Source organism: Prionailurus bengalensis, chromosome A1 (assembly GCF_016509475.1).
Source record: "Prionailurus bengalensis isolate Pbe53 chromosome A1, Fcat_Pben_1.1_paternal_pri, whole genome shotgun sequence".
NCBI classification, from domain to species: Eukaryota; Metazoa; Chordata; class Mammalia; order Carnivora; family Felidae; genus Prionailurus; species Prionailurus bengalensis.
In genome coordinates this window covers 154,762,512-154,775,348 of record NC_057343.1, presented here as the reverse complement: position 1 = coordinate 154,775,348, position 12,837 = coordinate 154,762,512, and the positions used below count along the sequence as shown (strand labels likewise).

General features: G+C 34.1%; 1 non-coding gene across 1 annotated transcript; it reads left to right on the top strand.

Annotated features, from left to right (window-relative positions):
• Positions 1-9,920: 9,920 nt before the first annotated feature.
• Positions 9,921-10,084, top strand: LOC122496857. The gene has a single exon (XR_006300968.1). It is a non-coding gene; the product is annotated as a U1 spliceosomal RNA (small nuclear RNA).
• Positions 10,085-12,837: the final 2,753 nt, after the last annotated feature.

Genomic DNA, 12,837 nt, shown 5'->3' with positions numbered 1-12,837 from the left:
AGGTTCCAACTTTAAGATGCCTTTTCATATAAACAACTCCATCTCCAGAATGATTGTGTCCTGCATAAAACCACCTAAGCCCTAAGTAATTAATTTACTGTGGGGCTAAGAACATCAGGTTAGTCTATTACCTTCAAAGAGCCATGGATACAAGAGCCCTCAGTTTCACAATTTGTTGAGCTGTAACAGAACTTTTCACTGAGGAAGGAAGGAAGGAAGGAAGGAAGGAAGGAAGGAAGGAAGGAAGGAAGGAAGGAAAGGAGGAAACTTTACTAAAATAAATGCATATTTAACACCTTCCACAGTTTCCACTTACAATGGCATTTAAACCATTATTTAGTGCAAATATTTTCCTTCCCCTATTAACTCTTTTAAATGTTTCCAAAATGCTTTCTATTATAACTGTGGAAATATTTTTAATAACAGTGATATGAATTTTATCTACTCTTAATTCCAAATAAAAGATAATGTTTAAAAATACTTTTTCAATTTTGCCATGTAATAAACAATTATTTCCTCTGGTATTCTTAGAAATTCAAAACTCTAAGTGATAATCAGTGAGAGATCATTATATAACTGGACTGACAAAACTATTAATACGGTTTTCCCAAGAGACTTTGACAAACATCATCTCTGGATGATTAATTTATTGTCCTATAAATTAATTTATTGTCCTATAATTTGGGGAATGTTTAACTTATTTTCTCAAATATTACAGATTATACTGTTTAAAGTACTGTCTGAATATGAGAACCTAGTAAATTTATGATTCTTACAATGGCTATAGTGCCCCTGTGATATCATCAGTAAATCTTTTGATACTTCTAGGTCTATTTCATTATGAACACAAAGAGGATTTTTAAATAAATTTGGCTTGTAATAGATAAATCATATTGTACACCCCAAATAGAATTATTTTGAATGTAAACATGCTAGACTTCTTTGCTAAATTTACCTTGTCTTCTAAACACTGCAATAGAAGAATCATTAGCATTTATTATTACTTGCCTTTATCAATGATATTTTAATGTATTTGGGACATAATAATAACCATTTAAAAACTGTGTATATATAATTGTGCCTTCTGGTGTCTGGTGCATCATAGGCAATTAAGAGCAGTAGGCTTATTATACCTTCTTATTTGATTTCATCAAAAGTGCCATGCCGATGGCTTTATCTTTAAAGTTATACTCCTTCTCTTTTCCAAGATCTCAGTGCTTAGTGCATCTTACACTTACTATCTGTGCTTTATTTTTTTAAGATTATTTGTTTATTTTTTAGAGAAAAGAGAGAGCAGGGGAGGGGTAGAGAGAGAGGGAGATAGACAGAATCCCAAGCAGGTTATGCACTGACAGCACGGAGCCTGATGCAGGGCTCCAGCTCAAGAACCATGAGATCATGACCTGAGCCGAAATCAAGAGTCCGTCAACTGACTCAGCCACCCAGGGCCCCCATCCATGTTTTAAGTAGGATAAATCTGATATACATGAGAATCAATAGTCTATCTATTTCACAGTATGGGTTTTAACTGTAAATTTTGGTTTTTTAAAATGTTATTTCTATGCTATTAGGCAGAAGGATAGCTCTACAGGCTATTAATAGAGTTGTGCTAAGCATAGTATCATTTTGGTCACTACCAAAATTCTACTGGCCAGTTTTCATTACCAAAATGAGTATGTTAATGATGAAACACACACATGTGGACAATTATATGTATATATGAATATATGCATGCAGGTTGAAGGAAGTGCTCAGTCCTACAGTTTCATGGATGCTTCCTAATATATGGAGATAGATATTGTGCCCTAGTAACTTTTCACTCTATGTGCTGGTTTCACTCTTCATCAGGGACCAGTGTTAATAGTCTGAAGCTAATGAACAAAAGGGTTCAGTCATAATATGGACTGATTATTTCCATGACAGTCATGATCAAAGACTACAGTCCTCAACCACAGCCAGTCATTTCACAAATGCACACCATACTATTTTAAAGGGAAATAGATACAAGATACATGGTCTCAATTTAAATGTTCCTTCCTCAAGGAAAATAACTCTTACTGTCACCCCAAGATAAGATGTCTATGCTGTATATCCACAGCTTTCTATTATCCACCTTTCATAGCACCCATAACACAGGAAAGGAATTACATGTTTAATCATTAATTTAGTTTGGATTCTTCATAAGCAGTCTGAGATTGGATTCGTGGATTATTAGGAGGAAGCTGTCAGATGAAACCTGTATGGGAATGAGGGAGCAGGACAAGGAAGAGGAGCAAGTTAAGCAAAGTTTGAAGTTTAGCTTCAGCCTAATCCCACAGGGGAGTTCTGGAACATGAATTGTCCCATAGAATATATCCAGCCTTGAAGAAACGTTATTACACTTTTAGACACAGTGTCAGTCAGTCATTGCCTACAGGCTGCCTAAAGACAGTAGAGATGCAAAGGCTTAATTCCTAGGCATCTCCAAGCAAGACGGCTCCAGTATCCTAAGAGCAAAACTCTGGAAAAAGTTACAGATATGAGACATTACAGCAAAATTCTACCGTGGCAGCTGGAAGGAAGGCACACCAAAGGAACAAAATGGTTCCCAGGCACTCTAGGCAGGGCACCAATGAGTCTGTGGTAATTGCCTTTCTTCTCTAAAAGTATAAGCTCACTAATGACAGAGGAAGTTTCAGTTTTGTTTAAGGGCTGAATGATACCAAGCGCATACCATACACTTCAGAAATATTTGTAGTAAGAATGCATAAATAAATGAATCAATGGAATTATTTGGCAGTTACCAAATCATATTTCCGCCTACTTTAAATTCACTACCATCTTAATGAGAAATAGCACCATAGGTGGATTGAAGGCATTGATAATCAGGTATATATTGTGACTGTAGAGGAAAGCTCACCAGAATAAAATACACATGATACCTATTACAGTGTCCACACTTGTTACTATGTTTTTCTATACAATCGTTATTTTTTTTAAATCTATCCATTCAGTGTTTAGGTTAGTATATTACTTTTGTACATAAGTCAGAACATAATATGGTATCTATATTATGGTTACCTATAATGCATAATTATAGGTATTTTAATTATCTAGTAAATAAACAGAAAGGCAAGAAATCTAAGAGTCAAGGAATTTTATTAGCTTGGTATTTTAACACGTTAGCAAGCCAATGAGTTAATGCTGATTAGCTTATGTGATTAACCTATTACTACCACTATCGGTGATGTATGGCACATGTGTTTATATATTTGCAAGATTAATGTAAAATATTTTACACTGTTTATTGCCTAGCTTATGTCATAAACATTTTGGTTTTCTATATGTCCTTCATATTTACAGTAACAAATATACATACACACATACATTCACATATGAATGCATGCATATTCTACAGATTGTATGTTGCCAAAATATTTTATTATGGCATTCTTTTCTTTTGTTCATATTTTTCTGTCATCGTTAAAGCTACAATGAACATATTTGTGTCTATTTGTGCTTCTGTTTGATTGCTTAATTGGGATAAAATTAGCAATGAAAATATGATATTTTAGTCTAAGCAATTTATTTTTTTTAACTTTATTTATTTATTTTGAGAGAGAGCAGGGGAGGGGCAGAGAGAGAGGGAGAGAGACAATCCCAAGCAGGCTCCATGCTGGCAGCTCAGAGCCTGACAAGGGCCTTGATCACACAAGCTGTGAGATCATGACCTGAGCCAAAAATCAAGAGTCAGACGTTCAACCAACTGAGTCACCCAGGTACCCCTAAGTCTAAGCACTTTAATTTCTCTGCCATATTGCTTTTCAGAAAGGCTGTACTAAATTGCTAAATTAGCAGTAATGAATTAATATGGTCATTTCTTTTCAATATAGCCAGTATTGGATGTTTTGGGTTTTGTCCCCTTGTTTTTTAATTTTACTATGTAAAACACTACCCTATGAATGCTTTATTTTGCCTTGTTTTGGTAACTAGAGAGGCTAATACCTTATTTGTCAGTTTTATTGCCTCTTTTACAAACTATCATATTGTTTGCCCATTAATTTATTTAGAATGTCAAATCTTTCTCACAAATTTGAATATAGATTACCATTATCATGTTGAGGAAAATATCTACAACTTATATAAAAATAATATTATTATTTTATTTAGGTTTTATCTTTTTCCCAGAAAATTAATATGCATACATAGTTTTATAACTTCTATTAATTCAAAGAAAAAATGTTATTTTACCACAGAGATATCATTCTGTTCCATTAGTTGCTACTTTTTCTTTTGTTTCATGCTCATTTTTAACTATTTAATGAACTTGCCATTTATTTTAAATTAAGAGGGTAAGGTGGAAATAACATTTTTCCACAATTGTTCCACACACACTTATATAACTGCTTTAATGTGTTTTCTTTTAGAAAATTTATGTTATCACACAATAAGAATTGGTATATAATTATTGATATTTCAGATCTCTACCTTCTATTCCATTTAATGTCTACAATGTTGCACAACTGTAATATTTTATGTTTTGATACTAAACAATATGTTTTAATGTTTGATGGGGCAGGTCACTTTTTTATTATTTAAATATCCTACATATTTTCTCCTAACAAACAGTTTCCCAATTTACCTTTATGAAGAATTATGTTACAAATTTTGGTGCAATTATTTAAATTTTATTTTATATTTTATATACATTAATTAAAAATTGCATTTTTGGAAATATATAGTAGCCCCTTGCAATAATTGGCTCACTATGTCCAATTATTCAAATTTTCAAATGATAAGATTATGCAGTTTTCATATAAAGTCTCACCATACATTAAAATACAACTTTATCCCTAAATATTTCCTATATTTGTTATCCTGAGGAATCTCTCCCTCTTTAAAATTATATTTCCTAGTTGATTAATTATGCATTATAGAAATACAAGAAAAATTATATATTTACATTATGTTTAGATATGTATTAGTTTATGATGGATTTACATGGATGTTCTAAGTGTATAATTTCATATATATGTATACATATGTATGTGCATATATATATAAATACACTCCTGGTCCATACTTATTTCTCATTTACTTTTCTTTATATTTCCATTCTCAAGGAATTTAAATGTTTTATTAATAACAGAGAAGCATTACTCCTGATTTTAAAGTTAATCTATTCCCTTTAAGACTCTCTGAAAACAGCTATTTCCCCTTTTCTGTTAAAAATATATACACATGACTCTGAAAACTCTAAAACATTGGTTAAAGACATTGAAGATTACACAAACAAATGGAAATTATATTCCATTTTCACGGAATAAAAAAATTAATCTTATTAAAATGTCCCTACTACCAACAGTGATCCTCAGATTCAATGCAATCCCTATCAAAATACCAATGACATTTTTACAGAACTGGAAAAAATAATACTAAAATTTTTATGGAACCAAATAGCCCAACCAATCTTGAGAAAGAAGAATGAACCTGGAGTTATAACAATCCCAGATATCAAGATAAACTATAAAGCTATAGTAATCAAAACAGTATGGTACTGGACAAAATAGATACATAGATCAAGAGAACAGAATAGACTCCAGAGATAAACCCACACTTACATCAATTACTCTACAATAAAGGAGGCAAGAATATGCACCTTCTTCAATAAATGGTGGTGGGAAAACTGGATAGCTACATGCAAAAGAAGGAAGCTGAGTCATTTTATTATACCATACAAAAAAATTAAACTCAAAATGGATTAAAGGCCTAAATGAAACCTAAAGCCATAAAACTCCTAGAAGAAAACATAGGCAATAAATTCTTTGGAGGATTACCATTCATCCATGTCTCCTCAGGCAAGGGAAACAAAACCAAAAATAGTCTTGGGACTACAGCCAAATAAAATGCTCTTGCACAGTGAAGAAAACCATCAACAAAACAAAAAGGCAGAATATATAAAGAACTTATATAACTCAACACCAAAAAAAAAAATCTGATTAAAAAAAGGCAAGGGACATGAATAGACATTTTTCCAAAGAAGACATAACAATGGCAAACAGGCACATGAAAAGATACTCAACATTGCTCATTATCAGGGAAATACAATTCAAAACCACAACAAGATACATGGCAATCAAAAAGAATGAAATCTTGCCGTCTGCAACTACATGGATGGTACTGGAGGGTATTATGCTAAGTGAAATTAGTCAGAGAAAGACATATATCATATGACTTCACTCATATGAGGACTTCAAGAGACAAAACAGATGAACATAAGGAAAGGGAAATAAAAATAATATAAAAACAGGGAGGGGGACAAAAAAGAAGAGAGTCATAAATATGGAGAACAAACAGAGGGTTACTGGAGGGGGTGTGGGAGGGGAGATGGGCTAAATGGGTAAGGGGTATTAAGGAATCTACTCCTGAAATCATTGTTGCACTATATGTTAAGTTGGATGTAAATTTAAAAAAAATAAAGTTAAAAAAATCATATGACCTTACACCTGTCAGAATGGCTAAAATAAAAAGACAAGAAGCAACAAGTGTTGGTGAGAATGTAGAGAAAAGAGAAGCCTCACGCACTGTTGATGGGAAGCAAATTGATGCAGCCATGGTGGAAAAGAGTATAGAAGTTTCTCACAAAATTTTAAATGGAAATATCATATGATCCAATAATTGGACTACTGGGTATTTACCCAAAGAAAACAAAAACACTAATCCAAAAATATAGATGCACCGCTGTTTGTTGTCGCATTATTTACAACAGCCAAAATATGGAAACTACCCAAGTATGTATCAACAAATGAAGCAAGATGTGGTAGATATATAGATACACATACAAACACAAACATACACACACACACACACACACACACACACACACACACACGAATATTACTCAGCTATAAAAAAGAACAACATGAATGGACCTAGAGTGTATTACGCTAAGTGAAATAAGTTGGAGGAAGACAAATACCATACAATTTAACTTATGTGTGGAAACTGAAAAACAAAACAAATGAATTTAAAAAAAGCAGAAACAGACCTATACAGAAACAAACAGATGAATGCCAGAGGAGAGGAGGATGTGGGGATGGGCAAAATGGGTGAAGGAGAGTAGAAGATACAGGCTTCCTATTATGTAATAGATAAGTCATAGGGATAAAAAGTACAGCATAGGGAATTTAGTCGATGATATTGTAACAGCATCACATGGTGACAGATTGTAGCTATACTTGCGTTCAGTCTGGCATAAAGTATAGATTTGTCCAATCACTCCCTTGCACCCCTGCAACTAATGTAACATTATGTGAACTGCACTTCAATTTAAAAAATGCAAACACCAGTACACTCAGACATACACATATGCACAGTCATGCATAAATGTTGCTATTGATTATAATACTGTTTTTCCATTTAGCAAAGAAGAACTCTTATTTTACATTGTAAAAGGCATTTATTAGGATTTGGTTTCAAATTTTAGTAATTACTGTTTAGACATCTATTAAATTGTTACATATTATTTTCTTATTTACTTGTTGATGTGGTATAATGTTAAATTGGTTTCTGATACTGATATGGATCTCTGGATATCTAAGAGGAAAAAATTTCCTAGTTCTTAATGGAGTAGTATTCTTTAGTACAGCAATAGAATTCAAATTCCTAGCACTTTATATCAGTGTCAATCTATCATTATCAGGGAGATGAGTAAGTTGTTGGTTTTTGTCATAAATGGGATAAGGAAGTATTGATGAAGGGTGAGAAACTAGACACTTTAATAAGTTATTTTATTTCATTAAAATTTTTTTTTCAACGTTTATTTATTTTTGGGACAGAGAGAGACAGAGCATGAACGGGGAGGGGCAGAGAGAGAGGGAGACACAGAATCGGAGACAGGCTCCAGGCTCCGAGCCATCAGCCCAGAGCCCGACGCGGGGCTCGAACTCATGGACCACGAGATCATGACCTGGCTGAAGTCTGACGCTTAACCGACTGCGCCACCCAGGCGCCCCTTAATAAGTTATTTTAAAGAAAGATAGATGAGAAATGATCACAGGGGTGCCTGGGTGGCTCAGTCCGTTAAGCGTCTGACTTCAGCTCAGGTCATGAGCTCACGGTTTGTGAGTTCAAGCCCCGCATCCAGCTCTGTGCTGACAGCTCAGAGCCTGGAGCCTGCTTCGGATTCTGTGTCTCTCTCTCTGCCCCTCCCCCCTCAATTTCTCTCTCTTTCTCTCTCTCTCAAAAATAAATGAAACATTAAAAATAGTTTAAAAAAAAGAAAATAAATGATCCTGAAAGGCAAATATCATAGATAAGCATTTTTCCTAGGGCAAGTCCAGTGAAAAACAGTCACATTATAGTTGTGTTAAATTTTAATAGAGGATGAATAAAATCATCAGGGATATGTTCAACTAACCATCTCTGTAACTGCCGACAATAGGCAAGACAGTGAGTCCTTTATTTTTATTTATTTATTTTTTGACAGTGAGTCCTTTAAAAGCAGAGTGCTATTTCATTTATTGTTGTTGAAAATAAAGAAAAGGATGCTTTGGGAAGCTGGTATTTTATGATTTTATTTTAATTCTTTTCCTACTTGGGGAACTACTTGAAGTAGCTCATAGTTTCTATAGTAAATTACTTGGTTCTTATCTGCATAAAAATTTAATTACTGATTTATTTTCTAATTATCCTAAAACAGAAAAAACATTCTGGATTGCCCTAAAATGTGTGACATGACTCTGAACCCTCGCGAGTAAAGTGCTCATCATTTTGTTGATGTCTTACATTCCTATCTCACCTTTGAAACGCGTTTTTAATATATGATCTTTCTTGACTCTACCTGCAGGCTTGTTGGCAATGTTCCCCCACCCCCAAACTCGGCTGTATCCTTGTTTCTGACCAGTGTAATGGAAGTACACAGAGATGAAGGAAAAAAAAAAACAACAGAAATTCGAGTCCTAAGTCTGTTCCTTACTAACTGTGTGAGACGCAATGACTCACTGAAGGATTTCATTTTCTCATTTGCTAACTGGATACTACTGCTTGCCTCGCAGGGCTGGTGTGAGTCTTTTATGAAAGAATGTGCGTTAAATCTCAACAAAATTAGTTCATCTTCACTGTATTCTAACACGTTTAATGTTTGTATTTATATTCGTCATAAAATTCTTCTCCTGTTAGAATGTTTCGTCCATCTACTTGAGGTCAAGGACTATGTTTTATTCATCCTTGTACCTCATGTTTGACTCAATGAGTCGGGGAAATCAATTACTGTGCTCCAACCTCTGGGAATCAGAAAGACCAGAAAGTGCTTGCCCAGTTAATTCTTAAAGCTCGTTTAGATATTTGTTGAGAATACCTCCTGCAGTGCTCGTACCTTCTGTGTATTACCCCAAATACACAGGCATTAGTCCCTCACTAAGTGCTCACTGAAAATGTTTGCAAGAAAATAAATTGGTTTTGTTGCCTCATTCCAGTTTGCAGAAGATATAAGGGATACTTTCTATGACCTAATTATAAAACGTTTTTATTCCTGTGTGTCTGATGTCTGTTCAGTGTCAACATCAGTCTGGACAGTGGCTCTCAACCCTGTGACTTTGAGAAAGCTCCAGAAGCCTCCATTATGGGCAAATCCATGTGGAGCTGTGATACACAGGTGTAAAGCTATAAACTGACTCATTTCCACTAAAGAAAATGGGCCACTTGAAAGTATACTCCAGGGGCATAAATCCACTCCAGAGAGACCATCCTTGCACAGTCCAGGCTGCAGCTGCTCTGGAAGGTTTTCATTCTAGGCCAGTCCTGTCCTGAGATTTCTAGGAAACATTTATGTCTTGGTCCCTATGCCACTTCCAGTCTTCTGTCACAGCCTCAAACGAAACGGCTCTAAGACTTTGAAATCTCTAATAAGAGCTATGCCAGGTTAAAAAGCATTTCACTGAATATTTACATGGCAGGAGGGTTACCATGATCACAAAGGTGGTTTTCCCAGGGTGAGTCTCATCCATTGCACTCTGGATGTGCTGACCTCTGTGATTTCCTCAAACCTGGGAAACTTGCCCGCAGGATTCGTGATAGTAGGGGACTGTAATCACACTGCCCTTTAAAACGCGGGGGGGAAGGCATTTTCTTGAGGCAAATACAAACATTTCTTGGTCTACATTTCAAAGTTGGGAAGACTGGGTTGAAAGAAAACCAATACTTGCATATCGTAGGTAATGATTCATGCCAAATCATTAGGAGAAATAAACAATTTCCACACAGTACCAAACAATCGTTCTTTGGATTAAGATGGCAATACTATGAAGAAGAGGAAAGGTAAGTAGTGACTCAGGTAATGCTAATATTATCTTGACTTGATACAGCTGTTACTACTATTGTTTCTAATAGATAATTAGAGCATCAAGACATTAAGACACATTCATACTTGTATACAAAATGGAGCTCTGCCTCTGTAATTTTCTGCCTACCTTAGAGTCAATTGGTTATTATTATCAGAAGCATTAAAACTAGTTCTCTGTTTTGCCCATCACCTGTAGCAACCATACCATATTCTTCTCCCACAAATAACAGTCCTTCTAAATGCCCAGAAGATTTATGGCATTAAGGCCATACAAGTGCTCTTGTACATAAAAGGGCCAGTATATTCTCATATTCTCTGTCTCTCTGTCTCTATGTCTGTTTCACACACACACACACACACACACACACACACACACACACACACTTTCCTTCACATATACTCATGCTTTTCCTTTTTTTTTCCTTAGGAAAAATAATAGGTATTAACAAGGATTAACTTACATTTTTTTTTTAAAAAGGACAAGGGAAATCTATTTGCAAGTTTGAAATGCATTTTGATTATACCTAGAATTGTTTACACTATTTCCAAGGGATATCATCCCCAAAGCATATTCCACAAGAGCATGGAATTTTTATCATTCTTTTAAAAATATTCTACCAAATAATTTTCTGCCAAATTATTTTAAATGTTTTATTTATAAATTTTACCTTGTAGCATAATTGATTAGTAAGTGCAACATTTAGTGTTCCACCATGTAAAGGAAATAATGATTTTACTTACCAAAATTAATGCTAACCAAATTAATTATGTAGTCCCTAATTGTGCTTTAAAATATTGGTATCAATCCCTGATAGAAAACACAAACATATTTTCTGCTTTTCATAAATTAATCAATTTATGTTAAATAATTGTCATTAATAGGTTTCTTTGTATTTCAAATAAGCATCTACCTACTCAGTACACTAGCTGGGGAAAAGTCAGTTAAAAGATAGTCCTGTGAGGCTAACGTAGAAAACTGAATGAATCAATATATATCATCTTGAAATGGAAAATATGAATTAAATGTTACAAAGTAGGAACTCACAAATTGGCTAAAATGTCTATCACAAGAAGTAATCTATTACAAACTAATCTGGGCCAACCAGATGTTATCTCTATTAGAACTGAATAATCAGAAGAATTTAATCATTTTCCAATGAACAATTATACAATTAATTGCCTCTCTTGACCTTTCAGTTAAGGTTAGACTCTCATTGATGAAATCTTCATAAAACAATGCCAATAAAAACCATATTTATGCAGGGAGCTCTGAAAGAGATCCCAATAGTCAGCGCTGAAACCATTTGAGTAAAAAATAAATACATAACAATAATATTGGGTTTTAACAAAGAATAAGATAATTATCCTTGAGTCTATATTGATTTTATTTTTTTATTTTCGTACTTAGAATTTTCATGCAATAGTATTGACTTTTTTCTCTTGATAAACAGTTCAATAAATTTTAACATATGTTATGGATCTGTGTAACCACCACCACAACTAGGATACAGAACAGTTCTATCACACCACAGAATTCTCTTGTGCCATCCTTTTATACTTACTTCCTCCCCTGACCTTATAGCCAGAATCACTCATCTGTTCTCTACGGTTGTTTTTCTTTTCAAAATTTCATACAAATGGAATCATACAGTATATATAACCTCCTACAACTGGCTTTTTTCCCATTCTGCCTAATACCTTGCATGTATCAGCGGTTTGTTCATTTTTTGTTGTTGCTGATTAGTATCCCATTGTATAGATACGCACAGTTTATTTATCCATGCAACCACCGAAGGACATTTCGGTTCATTCCAGCTGTGTATTTTTTTTGTTTTGTTGTGTTTTTACAAATATGAATAGAGTTGCTATCAATATTTTTGTACAGATATTTGTGTAAACAGTGATTTTCTATTCTCCAGGCTAAATACCGAGGAGTGGGATTGCTGGGTCATATGGTAAGTGTATGTTTCACTGTATAAAAAATTGCCACAATGTTTTCAGAGTGGCTGGCTATACCATTCTGCATTCCCACCGCTTTGCATGCTTGTCAGCCCTTAGTAAAGTCAGTATTTTTTGTTTCTTTTAACTTAGTCATTCTCATAGATGTGTATAGTGGCATTGCATCATGATTTTAACTGGCGTTCCCCTAAAGACTAACAAGGTTGCACATATTCTCTTGTACCTTTTGCCAGTTGTATCTCTTTCTGCTTGTTCAAATCCTCTGACCAACTTTTAAAGATTGTTTTCTGATTGTTGAATTTTGAAAGTTCTTCATATATTCTGAATATGTTTCACTTGTGGGTTGTTTAATCTACAAATATTTTTTACTCAATCTATAGTTGGTTTTCATTTCCTTAAAGTGTCTTTCACAGAGTCAGGTTTTTTTTTTTTTAGTTCTGATAAAGTGTAATTTATCTTTTCCTTAAAACTTCATCTACCCCCAGCCACCTAAATTTTCTCTTCTATCTTCCTCTAAAAGTTTTATAGTTTTGTGTTTTACATTTAGAGCTATGATT